General features: G+C 40.4%; 1 protein-coding gene across 1 annotated transcript in view; it reads left to right on the top strand.

Annotated features, from left to right (window-relative positions):
* The window catches only part of LOC138837141 (metaxin-3), a 36,771-nt gene extending 24,806 nt beyond the window's left edge, over positions 1 to 11,965 (top strand). Inside the window, exons 10-11 of the transcript XR_011375200.1 lie at positions 6,070 to 6,209; positions 11,852 to 11,965. The gene's annotated coding sequence lies outside the window, so the exon portion shown is untranslated. The remainder of the gene's footprint in view (positions 1 to 6,069; positions 6,210 to 11,851) is intronic.
* The last annotated feature ends 2,879 nt before the right edge of the window (positions 11,966 to 14,844 follow it).

Here is a 14,844-nt window from a genome sequence, read left to right as displayed (position 1 = left end):
CAAGTTACAGTGTTAAATATGACAGGATAGTCATCATTGTGAAAGTGGCATTTGAACCAAGACTTGAAAGAATTGTACAACTGAACTTCTAGATATCTGACCAAGAGTATTTTAGGCAGACGTCACAAGTAGAGTTCATATGACAGGTATGAGGAACAGCAAGGAGTTGAAGGTCTCTGGAGCAGAGTAGAAAAGGTGGTTTTGTGAAAAGGATGAAAGCACTGAGCTAGGAGACAGAGCAGTACAGGTAGGAGCTAAAAGGCATTGCTGTAAGGCTTTGGCTTTAACTCTAGTCCATTGCAAAGTTTTTGTGCAAAGTGATACTATGGATTAATTTTTTAAAGGATTACACGATCTGGGTGGCAAGGACTGATAAAAGTAAGCAGGAAAAGAAGCAAATAGAGATTAGATTATGGGTGAATTTTGCCAGTAACATCAAAATTTCTGTCTAACATGGATTGTAAGAAAAAGAAGAAATATGACTCCCAAGATTTTTAGAATGAGCATTAGCTTGATCATCTGAGATGGGGAAAAATTACAAGTAGAAAAACTTTTGAGGGGAGATTGGGAATCTTTCTTATATGTTGAGTTTGTGGTGCCTATTCAGCACCCCAGTGTAGACATGGAAAAAGCACTGGGGATATGTAAGCCTGGACTTTGGGAGATACAAATTGAAAAGCCTCCAATATAAAGATATTATTTAACACCATAAGACTGGATGAGACTAAGACTTGGACATTGGATTTAGCAAATAGAAGGCATCAGCAACCTTAGTAAGTAGTTTTCATGGAGCTTTTTTGGGGGGGGCATAAGCCTGATAAGAATAAATTCAAAAGAAATTAATAGGGAATTGGAAAAATAAAGGAAGAGTGTGAGAAATAATGAGGAATATGATAACTGTGTACAACATAACAGACTAGAAAAGATAGCTAGAGGTCCTCAAGCTCCCCTCAAAGAGATGCTCACCTATTTATTAATGAACATTTACATATAGCTAGAAAGGGGGCCAGCATGTACAGACTCTTAGGAAATCTTATCCATTAACAGGAATCCAAATAGATTTGAACTGAGTCAGTGAAGGGATTTCTTTTTTTTCTGTCGGTGGTGGGGCTTGAATTCAGGATGGGTGCTATGTCTGAGGCTCTTTGTGCTCAAGGCTAGTGTTCTACAATTTGAGCCACAGCACTACTTCCTGTTTTTGAGTGGTTAATTGGAGATAAAAATCTCATGGGGATTTTTCTGCCTGGGCTGGCTTCGAATGGGGATCCTCAGATCTTAGCCTCCTGAGTAGCTAGGATTACAGGCGTGAGCCACCAGCGTCCAGTGGAATTTCGTCCTTATTACAAAAATCCAGCTCTTTGAAACCTGAGCCTGGGCTTGCTTTCACAAGGATGAATTACATTATTTTATAACTAAGGTCTAGTATATTAATGCTTTTATACTTAAGTAAGCCAGTTGTTGCAGGTCACGGATATGTTTCCTTTTTGATGGAGGTTTTAAGTTAGTATTATCTAGAGAGAATTCATTTCCTCTCTACCCAGGCCTGAAGCTCATATTACAGAGCCATGTGAAGTAAATCTGCATCATTATTCTAACTTTGAGTCTCTTAATGACTGTGTGTGTTTGTCAGGAGATAGGGTGAGAACATATTTGAAAATTAACAGGTTATCACTATAGAAACTGTTGAGAGTGCTGTGTGAAATACAAAGATGTATTAGGGAAACTGTGATGTTTTAAAGCAAAAAAAATAAGAAATCACCTGGGTGTCACTTCTGCCTTACTCTCTCTAGCTAGTCAGTCACCTATCCTTCACAGTGGTCCTTAAATTGGAATGAGTTGCCTCCCCCATTGTCCCAACTAGCGTTTTATGTCCTGGGTCCCTGCAGCAGAGAAGCCATGAATCTTCTGCAGTTTTGCTTCTTTCCAATCCCTTCTCTACATTTTACAAAAGTGATTTTTCAAAAATGCAAAATGGCTATGCTTCACCCTTGCTTATTACTCTTCAGTGGCTCCTCATTGTTATCTAATCCAAGTGCCTATCACAAGTTATAAAACACTTCATTCTCTAGTTATAGTCTAACTACATGTTCCATCTACTATCCTCTCCATCGCAGATCCAGCCACAAAACGACTTCAATCTCCAAATACACAGCATTTCTTTTAAATCTTTAGAGGAAGAGATTCTACTGAGTAATAGGAAAAGACACAAAATCAATTTAATAAAAAGAAACAGAGGGTTTAATTTTTAACCTCCATTAAAACAGGAGTAGAGCCAGACTCCAGTGGCTCATGCCTGTAATACTAGCTACCCAGGAGGCTCAGATCTGGCCTTTGAAGCCAGGCCAGGCAGAAAAATCTGGGAGACTCTTGCCTCCAATTAGCCAGCAAAGAGCTGGAAATGAGCCTGTGCACAAGTGAAAAGTTAAGGGCCTGCACCTAGTTCAGCCCCAAGTTCAAGACCCAGCACAAATAAAGCAAAAACAAAACAAAAACAGAAATGGAAGAGATAGCCTTTGTGCCAGTATTCCTTACATTCTCAGTGTACCAGATGTTCGTATTTCTACTTGTTTGAAGTACATGCATAATAGCTCTGCATATAACCCAGTTGCTGGCTTCTCTGTTTTAGGTCTGAGAACCCTAATGGTCATCCCATGGCCCTATTTATACACATTACTTTATACATTTTCTCTTCTCTTTTCCATTCCCTGGGCTTTAAATGCTGCTTATATTTGGAAGTCTCAAAGACTGACATCTCCAGCACTAGCATATCTTCTGAGCTCAGATTCCTATCCAAAGATAGATGCCAAGGGGTCTGCAGCAATTATAGGCTTGTGTCTAAATTTGAACTCAGATCTTCACTTTGCCCAAATCACTTTTTTTTCCTCTTCTCAATAAATATTACCTGCATTGCCTCAGCCAGAGATCTAGAAACAGATTAATCCATTTCATTTTGTATATAAAAAAGAGCCTGTATACAAGTAATATTTGAAATGTTTTGTGAATAGTAAAAATGAATTGTTCTCTGTATAATAATTATTTAATCCTCACAGCAAATTTATGAGGTAATCTATTATTATCACTCACTTCATAGAAGTAGAAACCAAGGCATAGTAGGGTTAAATAACTTGCCAAAGGTCATATTGCTTACTAATTGAACTAGGATTTAATCTCTAATCTAGCATCTGAGTTCCTGTCCCCAAAAAGTTAGCCTTGGCACCTCACTCTGATTCACTCTGCCATTCTGCCTCTCAGAAGTGCATCAGCTCTATCTATGGAAGTGTCCCAAACCCATTTACCTCTTTCCCTCACAGTTGTTAGCACATTAGCCTTTTGCTGACACTCATAATTCCATGGAGAGCTCCAGCTCTGTTTTGTCATCTACCTCCCACTTTCCCAAGTTCTGTTCAGAGAAACCAGGTCTTCACTTTAGAGAGAGAGAGAGAGAGAGAGAGAGAGAGAGAGAGAGAGAGAGAGAGAGAGAGAGAGAGAGAGAGAGAGAGAGAGAGTGTTTTCCCCTTTGAAGCCTTCTTGACTACTACATCTGAATCATTCCCTCCATCCCCAGTTATTCTTTCTCCTTGAGCTATTATTTCCTTCCAGATTGTTTTTTTTAATGTAATCTCTGACTTTATTAACTTTCATTTGTTCTTTTTTTTCAGATTTTTTTTAATTTAAATTTTATTGTAAAGATGATGTACAGAGGGTTACAGTTACATAAGTAAGGTAATGAGTACATTTCTTTTTTATTTTTCTTTTTTTTGGGGGGAGGGGTCTGGTCAAAGGGCCTGAACTCTGGGCCTGAGCGCTGTCCCTCAGCTCTTCAGCTCAAGGCTAGTGCTCTACCACTTGAGCCACAGCACCATTTCTGGCCCTTTCTGCTTATGTGGTGCTGAGGAATGGAACCCAGGGCCTCATGCATGCAAGGCAAGCGTTCTACCACTGAGCCACCTTCCCAGCCCCATGAGTACATTTCTTCTTGAACAGTGTTACCCCCTCTTTTATTTCCTCCCACTTGTCCCCCTAGCTCTCTTCCCCCTCAGGTTGTAAAGTTCATTTCCAACATAGTGGTCTAGTGAGTTTTAAAATTGAAATTGATGCTTGTGAATCTTTATGTTTTAAAGTTATCACCATGACAACAGGGGCTTTTATTCATTGTCTACTGTCTTCTAAGTACCTGGCACAGAATTATACATATAGTAGATGCTTAGTAATGTTTGTAGATGGAGGATGGATGGATACATGTATAACTGGATGGCTAAATGGGTGGATGACTAACAATGAGTAAGAAAAAGGTGGGTAATTTTATTTTATGAGTTAAAGGACAAGTATAGTTTGTCTTTATGATGGGCTAGTCAGAGCAGTTATATGAATTTGTGAATAATATACGCTTTGTGTTTAAAAAATAAAGTATAGTATTATTTTAATGAAGGATATGATGTAAGTCTAGCAAGCAAACCTCCCATTACTTCAACCTTCCTCACTCTTTCTAAGAAATTCCATCCTTGCTCTCATACTCTGATTAGCTTATTGGATCATGGGTGGAATCCAATCCCAGAGGAACAAATTAAAATCTTCCTGTTCAGAATTTAGAATCAGAAAATTGAGAAACAAATACCTAAGGCAACTGCATTCATCTGTCCTTCAAATAGTTTTTGAGCCTCCAGAATGAATGGATCACTGGGGATATAATGCACTAGACATATCTCTCTTGGAAGCATTTACAGTGCTCTGGATTAAACTCATAAGGAAAGCTTCTCCTGCAATTCAGTGTAAAGAATGGGGTGATAGGAAAGTACCAAACGCTCCAGGAGCACCTGGGAGAGGTCCTTGTGCAGTCCTGAGAAGAAGACAGAGCTTCCCAGGGAAGGTGAAACCTTAGCTGGAAGAAATCTTAATAGATCTAAGAGGGGGCAAAGGTGAGGGGGAGGATATTCTATGTACAAGGAACAGACAACACAAATAGTAATTCAGTCTGTGTGCCAGGGTTGGGAGGTAATGCAGAGAGGGGCTTGTGGTCTCCATCATGAAGGCCCTGTTCACCCTACACTAAGTTTGGGCTTTCTCCTAAGGGCAGTGAGTACTTGGAACAAGGGTTTTAGCAGAGAAGTGACACATTCAGGTTTGTATTCTGGAAAGATCCCTTGTGGTCTCAGTGTGAGGAATGTATTAGAAGAGATATACCACTTAAGAGACTAAAAACTTGGACGAGAAATGATGATGGCAGTATTAAGTTGGAACAGTAGGAAAGAAGTTGAAAGATTGAAGTGTTATTTTGAATGGCGTTAGAGAGGAAGAGAGGTGTTAAAGAAATTTAGGCTTAGACCCCCAACAGAGAGTGGGTTTAGACACTGCGGCTAACCCACTGGGGGAAGAACAAGAAAGAAGAAGTTGTGCTGAGACATGAATGTCAGCAGTTTCCTCACAGATTAAAGCAAGCCTTTGAGGTAGACAGCATCTAGTGAATTTGCATTACAGTAAGAGAAAAACGAGGAGCATGGATAAAAGCCTGAGCAACTTATTGATGAGCCTGCAAAAGTGTTTGAGAAGCATTTTCTAGAGGACAGGTAGGACCCCACGGAAGAGACTATCACAGAAACTAACAAGTGAGACCCTTTTCTAAGGATTTGACAAATGTCTGCACGCTAGCCAAATGATAAAAACTAGGACAACTTCAAACATTATTAAGTGCTTACAGATTTGTAATAGCATGCAAGTTTCTCATAAAACAGTATTCATTTGCTTGTCTCAAGAATGCTAAGGTAAACTTTGCCTGATACACTACAGATTCTTTAAAAAGGAAATTGGATGCATGAGGGCTTTCAAATGTTACTTGGCTTCCAAATGTTATTACACATCAATCCATGAAGTACTCTTGAATGTCAGAGTTGAGAATGTGGAAAAAAGTAGACATAAGGAAAAAAGTACGTTTTTTTTTTTTTCAACTTTAAGGAAATATCTAACAACCGACTAAGTTTAGCATTTCATGTGTTTTAAGACCTGTCAAAAACTGCCCAAAATTTACTTGTGAGTGAGAAGAAAATGATGTTGTCTATTTGTCATCTCTCATAGTGTCCAACTTCTGAAGGCCACTTTGCAACCCAAAAAGAACTTTCCTCCCTTTGGCGGGCATATGGCGAAGAGGAGAAACATTAGTAATCTGATCCAGGCCACACAATGTTCATTAAACAATTAGATGCTGATGCCAGTGGGTAATCACATTTTTTTCCATTTTATTTTCAACAGTCCGTGTGTTCTAAGAGGTCTGTACGGAATTGAGTCTGGTACTTTCATCAGAAATTTAGTGTATTTTAAGTATTGGTGACATCTCTACCCCACCTACTTCTTCCGTGCTACACATTCTCCTGGATCTGATTTGTGCTCCTCCTTCTAAATGTTTTTAGTCAATTTAATATACACAGTGGGCCTATTGTAGGGAAAATGTGAAGCTTCTCAGCAGAATCATTTTAAAGATGAGGTGTTGTTTAAAGACAAAATGCCATCCATCACAACTGCAATGCAAGAAACAGAATGCCCCACAGTGTTCAATTAGAGTTTTTCTGAAGGACTCATCTTCTTAGCCTTCCAAGGACTATAAACTCTTCTGGAGATGATTTTGCAACATTCCTCTGAAGTTTAAGGTTCTGGAACATGGAACAATGTTTACTGAATACTTTCCATTTTAAACTGTTTTGTGGAATGATTATTGAAATGGAAAAGAAAACAGAATATGAAGGCATTCATGGTCAGAGCCATGTATTCTGGTCCAGAGGAGAAGATCTAAGTTTAATAAAATGCCCAACGTTTAAACATACACTTTTACTTCTCACCAGCTTACCCCGAAGAGTGTAGTGGCAGGTGATTGAGGCTATGAACCACAGAACACAAACATATAGTTTAAGAATTACTTTCTTAGCCCAGTGCTGGTGGCTCACATCTATAATCCTAGCTAGAGAGCTGAAGATCGAGTTCTGAAGCCACTCCAGGTAGGAAAGTGTGAGATTTTTATGGCCAATTAACTACTCAAAAGCAGAGATGAAACTGTGAATCAAGTGGTAGGGTGTCAGCCTTGAGTAAAAATAATCTAAAGAACAGTGCCCAGGCTCTGAGTTCAAGCCCCAGTTCTGGGAAAAGGGGGAAGAAATTATTTATTTAGTTTTGATTACAATTTAGATATGTCATTAAGTGGTTACACAAAAAGGTTACCAATCAACGAATCCGTTTATAAGGAAAATATATCTTGATCCATATCACCCCTTTCATCATTCTTCCCCATCCTCCAACCCAACCTCCGTCCTCAAATTTTCTTTTAGTTTCATGGGATATGCATTGAATATTATAACTGTATTCTTCCCCCTTCTTCTCTTCATAGGACAAGTTAATTTCTAATGCTAGGATATTCTATCTCTGGCTGGCAGAAGAAAAAAAGCAAGTGTGTGCCACCTCCATCGTCCTTGGGGTTCCCCTCCCTAGGGTAACTAGCACCAGCATTTCTGAGCTCACACAGTGCCAAAGCCTCTGGGACGAAGCCCGCCTTGTCTTGGCTTCTCTACCATTTATCTCTGAGACAACCTTGCTCTGGCCTGGCTGTCGTCCCTCTTGAGCCCAGCCACTGTCTGTGCTGTGGCTCTTCCAACCCCAAGTGTTTCTGTCAAGGCCACCTATGTATCACGTTGATGTCACTCTCCCAGGGAGCAGGACTCACTCTCTGCTCCAGAGCCCACAAATTCAGCTCTCTGTTACCACTGCCTCTACTTTCTGTCAGCCAGACAGGATCCCTCTCTAGTTTGTGAAAATTGCTTTTTTCCACACAGTGCTTCTCCAGATTTTTTTTTTTTTTTGAGATTGAATCTTCTTCTGCTAAGAGCTTAGGCTTTTGCTTCCAAAGGTGGGAAGGGAAGTCTTTTCTTTATGGCCTGCCACCTACCTCCTGAGAGGTGGAACCCAGTCAACTATCATTTGCTTAAGTGGGGGCACAGGAAGGAAAGAAAGAGGAAAACCAGAAATAAGAGGAAAAGAGTGACAATGGGTATCAAGCTAAAAATACTATCTAGCTAACACACCACACACCACACCTCTACTGGTTTCCTTGAGATTTGGGCATTAAGCATCTGTTAGGAAATACCACCTCACCCCCTCTAGCCACGTTTCCTGATTTCTGTGGGTTCAGGAGCTGTGGCCTCACATACAAACATGGACACCAAATTACAGGGAAGGACTGGAATCTTGGGGAAAAAAATATCCTTTTACTGAGAAAGGGACCCTGAGTGAGTTGACTGAGCCACAGGACCAAAAAAGAAAAAGAGCCACATGTCTCAGCACAGCATGGCACTCTGTGAACTGCTCTGAGCCTGTCCCTCCTGCGCTTATGTGTGCTAGATGGTAGGAGTCAGACAAAGTAAGTCCAGAGAAGCCCAAGGAAGGCAATTCCCCATCTTCATCTTCCTACCACCACACACAGGCAAAATGAAACACAAAAAAACAGGGCATCGAAGGTAGATCCTCTCTGTCTCCAACCAGAGTGAGCAGGAACTTCAGCGCCCATAAGCAGCTGGAGGAGGAATGGAAGATGGCCCAAGGTTGATTGGAGGTTACAGGCACCACATTGCAGCTTTGCTGATCTGAGAAAGCTACAGACCACATCATATGGCTGCTGGAGGACATCAGAGGACAGCTGTGTCTGCTGCAATGTCCCATTGCCACTGAGATGCTCCCAGAGATACAGAAGAAAGGCAGAGGAAGATGTTTTGGCTTCATCTAGCTGGGGAACATACTGGGGAGATGACTATTATTTTAGCAGAATGACAGAGAAGCTATTGAGAAATTTTACAAGGATCTGTAGTGAGAAGGAGCCAGAGGAGTTCCACATCTCCCCAGCTACATTCCTAGACAGTATTTTAGTACATGGACCCTACTGCAATAAAAGGAGCCTTTTGTCCAGCTGACCCTGAGTTTAAATTCTAAATCTGTTATTTCCTAACTATGAAGCTCACATATTATGTGATCTTTGTTTTTGCTGTTGTTGTTACTGTTTTCCCCAGCCAGTCCTGGGGCTTGAACTCTGGGCCTGTGCTAGCAATCCCTGAGCTCATTTTGCTCATGGCTAGTGCTCTATCACTTGAGCCACAGCACCACTAATAACTTTTTCTGTAATTAATGGAGATGTCTCACAGACTTTCCTGTCTGGGCTGGCTTCAAACTGGGCTGGCTTTGAACCGTGATCCTCAGATCTCAGCCTCCTGAGTAGCTAGGATGACAGGCGTGAGCCCCTGGTACCCAGCTATTATGTAATCGTGCTAAGCCACTTTTTTAGTTGTTCTCATCTAAAAATGAGAATAATGAGAGGGAAAGAGGGAACAGCTGACACTAAGCAAAAGGAAAGAAATATACATATCACCCAATGTGGAAGAAATAGCTATATTGTCAAAGCTCATCGAATCAACTAACTTTATAGACCACGATATAGACAATTTGCCCAATGAAGGTTAGAATGTGTTTGTGACTTTAAGTATCACTATCTCACAAGACTATGAAATCTGTGAAATTTAAGTATCACTTAATCACAATAAAAAGTATAATAAAATAGCAAAAAAGTAATAGTTTTTTAAACATCTAGTACATTATCTGCAACATAATAAGCACCAAGTAAATGAGAGATACGATTGTCATTGTTATCATTATTATCATTATGATTAACACCTGAATCCTCAATCTCTCCTGTGAAACACTAGGTCAGGATCCTAGTGCTAAAAGTTTTCAAGGTTTTTTTTCCCCCCTTCTAACAGCCAACATTAGGCTAGATGATCAAGCACAATTACATGTCCAATGGATGACTCTTGGGAGACCTTGGGCATGCGGTCACTCTTTGTTCACTCATCAAAGTCACAACGCTTGAGTCGCCATAATTTTTCTGGGTGTATTGAGACTGAGTCTGCAGAAGTGATGGCATTTGCTGAACTCGAGCTGTGAACAGCTGTGCTGGGCTAGAAATAACTTTTCAAACAGCAAATTCTTCTGCCAAGGCAAAGATGAAGCTCACAGTCAGCTCAGAAACACAAAAGCGTCTAACAGAGAGGTCTCCTTTTCAGGGTGACACCTAGCCATCTCTCACCTTCAAACTAGGGAGCTGGCCAGCTCCTAGATCATATTCTTTGGACTTCTTTGGAACAAATACAGAAAGATTCAGGGAAAAGAGGAGCTTCACTAATTTATTAAGGTGGGACAGATTAATCAAATCAGAATCCCAGTGGGGACTACAAATTGTAGCACTTCAAGTTTCTATCTCCTACATTCTTTCGTTATCTGTTGTCTAGAGGATTTGTGAATATAACAGCCAAATCTGGGTCTCTAAAATCCAGTCCCAACTAAAGAAAGCAACAGTATTGGGTTGGAAAAGTCATAAAAATGAAGATATAATTTCAACCAAAAAAATGAAAAAGAGCTATGGAAAGATCCTGTTACTATCTATGACCTACTCTAAAAAAGAAGTCATAACTCATAGAATGTTTGCAATGGAAGGAGCTTAAAGGTATAACACACCATCTCACGCTTTTCCAAAGGCTTCAAGTTAATATATATTAGAATCAGAACTGGAACCGAGAACTCCAATTCCCAGATGGAAATTTTTTCTATGGTCCAAGTAGCTGTCTTAGGTTTAGGTGAGAGAACACATTTTTTTGGAAAATGTTCATAGCTCTTTAAAGCACAGAGTCACCTAACCCACACCAACATTTGCATCTGTGGATTTGGAGTGAGCCTAGTTCTATATGGTGAATCTAAAGGAGGCCAACTAACGAGAATGCAACCCATCTCTCATTTCTGATCAGATTATTCCCTAAAATCCATTTGCAAGCCATTTCTTTGGATACTTTGTTATTCCTCAGATAGAATGCTTGAATTCCCAACTCAGTTTAGAGAAGTTTATATAACATGCAATTTTACCCAAAGTATACAACTATTCTGACAGGTGTCAATGGAAACAAGCCACCATGTTTTCTTTTTCTTTTCTTTTGCCTTGAGATAAGGTCTCACTAGGTAGTACAGACTCCCTTGAATTCATAATCCTCAGCCTCCCAAGTACTAGGATTATAGGTAGGTATCATCAGAACACCTGAATAAGCCACTATTTTTTTAACTCGTTTGTTTTATAGAATGCAAATTTATATCTTCATCTCAGAGGCAACAGCACAACTCTATTTTCTTCTTGCAGTTGCCTAGACTTGATTCTGGGGCTCAGGGAACCCCTGACAGCCATCAAACCCAGTCCTTGGATTGTGCTGGGCATTGACAATGGCCCCACTGGTTTCAAGGGAAACAAAGCATTTAAGTCTAATGTGGAAAATTTTACACAAAACAAAATGTATTTGATTTAAAAACATAACCCTTTTCTGGGTGCTAATGGCTCACACTTGTAATTCTACCTAGCTACTTGGGAGGCTGAGATCTGAATATTACAATTCAAAGCTAGCATGGTCAGTTAAGCACCATGCGACTCTTATCTCCAATTAGCTACCTAAATAATTAAAAAAAAAAAAAAAAAAGAAGTGGCACTGTGGCTCAGTGGTAGAACAGGTCCCAGGCCCTGAGTTCAAGCCCCAGGACTAGCACACATATATACAAGCACGCACGCACACACACACACACACACACACACACACACACACACACACACATACACAAACACACACACACAACCCCAAAATACATCATTTTAGAGAATACTTTTCAGTACTAAGTTGTCTTTTTGGAAATGATTGTAATGAGTGGTATTTGTTTTCCTAATATTCTCTTTTTTGATATAATAAAATTTATTTTAAAATAGACAAACATATATAAACATTTTTCTTGGTCACAGGCTTCATAATATAGCACGTCAAGCCCAGACCTTAAATCTCTACAGTGGATGCAAGAGGAGGAGGGAGAAAGGAAGAGAAGGGAGGAGAGAAGAAACATCTGAATTGTTGACTCAGTAAGCAGTTTAATTGATTTTTCAGGGGAGTGTGGAGTACATGTGAATAAATACCAGGTTCTGCTAAGTATACAACATGTAGAAAAATCACACATACAAGGATCTCAGTATGGAGTGAGACTAGCAACAGTGAGGAGAGAGACTGAATCCTTGTGTTGCAATTATCACTTTAATTTAGTGTCCCAAGTGCCTCTCTTGGAAATTAACAGAAAGCCAATCCTATGTTATTAGTCCCCAGAATTATGTGCCAAAATTCTTGGAACTTCAGATCTGAGAAACACTGCTCAGCACTTTCTCCTTCTTTGCCGAGTATGGGAAGGCTTCTTGATATATACCAATGGCTTCAGGAGAGAACCAAAGGGAAAAGTGGAAACAGATGGGAAGTGGGAGTCCCTAATTGCTTTAGTGCATAATAGAATCCCATGGATGAGATAGCCCAAATAACAGAAGGAGAAAGCCTCCCCTAACTACTGTAGCTTTCCTACATCAAATTCTATGTGCTATATATTTAGGTATCCAGCTGTTGTAACTCAAAGGCCAGCATTTTATTTTTATCGATCTCTATTATCTCTAGGATCCAATGTCATCAATACACAGTTGATTAGTGTTAAGGTTTGAATATGAAATGTCCCTCATAGGCTTATACATTAGGGGCTTGGTTGAAGTCTGATAGATTTTTGTGCAGTGATTGCATCCTCAGGGCTCTGAACTAATCAATAGGTTCATCTCTTGATGGATTCATAATGTGATGGTACTATTGGGAGGTGGTGAAAGTTGGAGATGAGGCCAAGTTGGAGGAAGACGATCAACTGAGAGATGCCCTCAAACAATATATCTTATCCCCTATCCCTTTTCTTCTTTTTTCTGCTTCCTGTCTGCCAAGCGGCCAGCAGCATTACTACTCCAAGCGCTCCCTGCCATAATGTTCAACCTTGCCGTAGGCCCACAACAATGGAACCAGCCAGCCATGGACTGAAACCTTTGAAGCCAAGAGCCAAACTACATATTTCCTCCTTTAAACTGTGTCTCCCAGGGCTGAGAATGTGGCTTAGTGGTAGAGTGCTTGCCTAGCATGCATGAAGCCCTGGGTTCTATTCCTCAGTAGCACATAAATAGGAAAAGCTAGAAGTGGTGCTGTGGCTCAAATGGTAGAGTGCTCACTTTGAGCAAAAGAAGGTCAGGGTCGGTCCTAGGCCCCGAGTTCAAGCTCCAGGATTGGCAAAAAGAAAAACAAAACAAAACAAAACCCCCCAAAACCTGTGTCTCTCAGGTATTTACACTGACACCATTAGGAATAGCAAATTGGTTTTATTTCACAGGCAAGTTTGTATTGGTTGCTAGTTGCTTGAAATGGGTGTCATCTATGGGGAATGCCAGTGCTATTTATGGACCACCTATATGGAACAAGTCAGAGATGGGTGAGAGCCTGGAAAATAAACATTAGAATTTTGGTACCTATCCCTGCATTCCAATGAGATCTAAGGTACAACTTGGGTCATGTGAGCTTTAGGGAAAATAATTTCTGAAGAAACAGTTGTTGAGAAACAGTTGTCAAAGGTATAACATATCCTCCCATCATCATTACAAAAAACTGTGGCATTTTTTGTTGTTGTTGGTTGTGAGGTCTGAACTCTGGACCTAGGCGCTGTCCCTCAGCTCTTCAGCTCAAGGTTAGCACTCTACTACTTGAGCCACAGTGTCACTTCTGGCTTTTTCTGCTTATGTGGTGCTGAGGAATCGAACCCAAGGCCTCATACGTGCAAGGCAAGCATTCTACCACTGAGCTACCTTCCCAGCCCATCATTTTTTAAATATATTTTTTATTGTAAAGATACTGTACAGAGGGGTTACAGTTACATGAGTAAGGTAATGAGTACATTTCTTATTGAGTATTGTTATCCCTTCTTTTGTTTTTCCCCTGCTATCCCCCTCCCCACCTCCCCAATTCCTCCCTTCCCACACTGCCCCGGAAGTTGTAAAGTTCGTTTTCAACATAGTGTCTTGTATATCTCATTGTTACAGTGGGTTAACCTATATCATTATATATTATTTCAGCATTTTGTTATTTTCCTTCCCCTCCCCAAATTAGAAAAATGTATATACAAGATGCAGGGCACTGGAATCAAATACAGAGGCATTTTTAACCAGAGTGGTTAAACAAAGGAGCCATATTTGAATAACAGAGTCCTGAGGTCCTGGGTTAACAAGTTTCTCCGAGGCCTTTGCTGAGTGTTACCAGACTGATCTGGCTTGGTTTGCAAAGGGGACAGGATGAGGATGAGAGGCCATCCTACAGTGGTGACATTTATACTGAAACACAATTTGAAGTTTCTTAGGGGAAGGAGAATAACCTGTGTCAAATCTTATGCTTAAGTCAGATGTGATTGACATCATCTGCCATTGACTGACATCATCTGCCATGTTGCCCAAACAAGAGCTATTGACATTTGTAATAAGGAAGTTTTCAAATCATGGACAGCTTATACCAGAATTATATGATCTTAATTGGTGAGATAGGCCTGGAGTCTTAAATGCTGTCTTTTGGGCAAGAAGTGGAGGGAAGGTCCTTTTTAATATTTTTACCAACATGATTAGAACCCTACCACTCTTTCTAGAGGCAGCACACAGGCTTTTCTTCATTAGTTTACCACAGGCAGAAATTCAGCTACTGTCAGATTGTTAAACCCAGATTGTGAGCCATCTGTTCTTCATGTTTTCCCAGGTTGCAAACTTAATCCAGGGAAGATGGAGTGTTGTGCAAGCTCTGCAGCTATTCATTTTCCTGCTGATCACACTTCAGGGTGGTGGGATGTCTCTTTAATGGTTGCGCTCCTTAAGCTGGGCTCATTTAAAATGTATGATATCAGCAGTGTTCAGAG

This window comes from Dipodomys merriami, unplaced genomic scaffold, assembly GCF_024711535.1.
Source record: "Dipodomys merriami isolate MVZ:Mamm:240054 unplaced genomic scaffold, mDipMer1.0.p SCAF_263, whole genome shotgun sequence".
Classification (NCBI taxonomy): Eukaryota; Metazoa; Chordata; class Mammalia; order Rodentia; family Heteromyidae; genus Dipodomys; species Dipodomys merriami.
The sequence above is the reverse complement of the archived record's forward strand: the minus strand, read 5'-3'. Positions and strand labels throughout refer to the sequence as shown.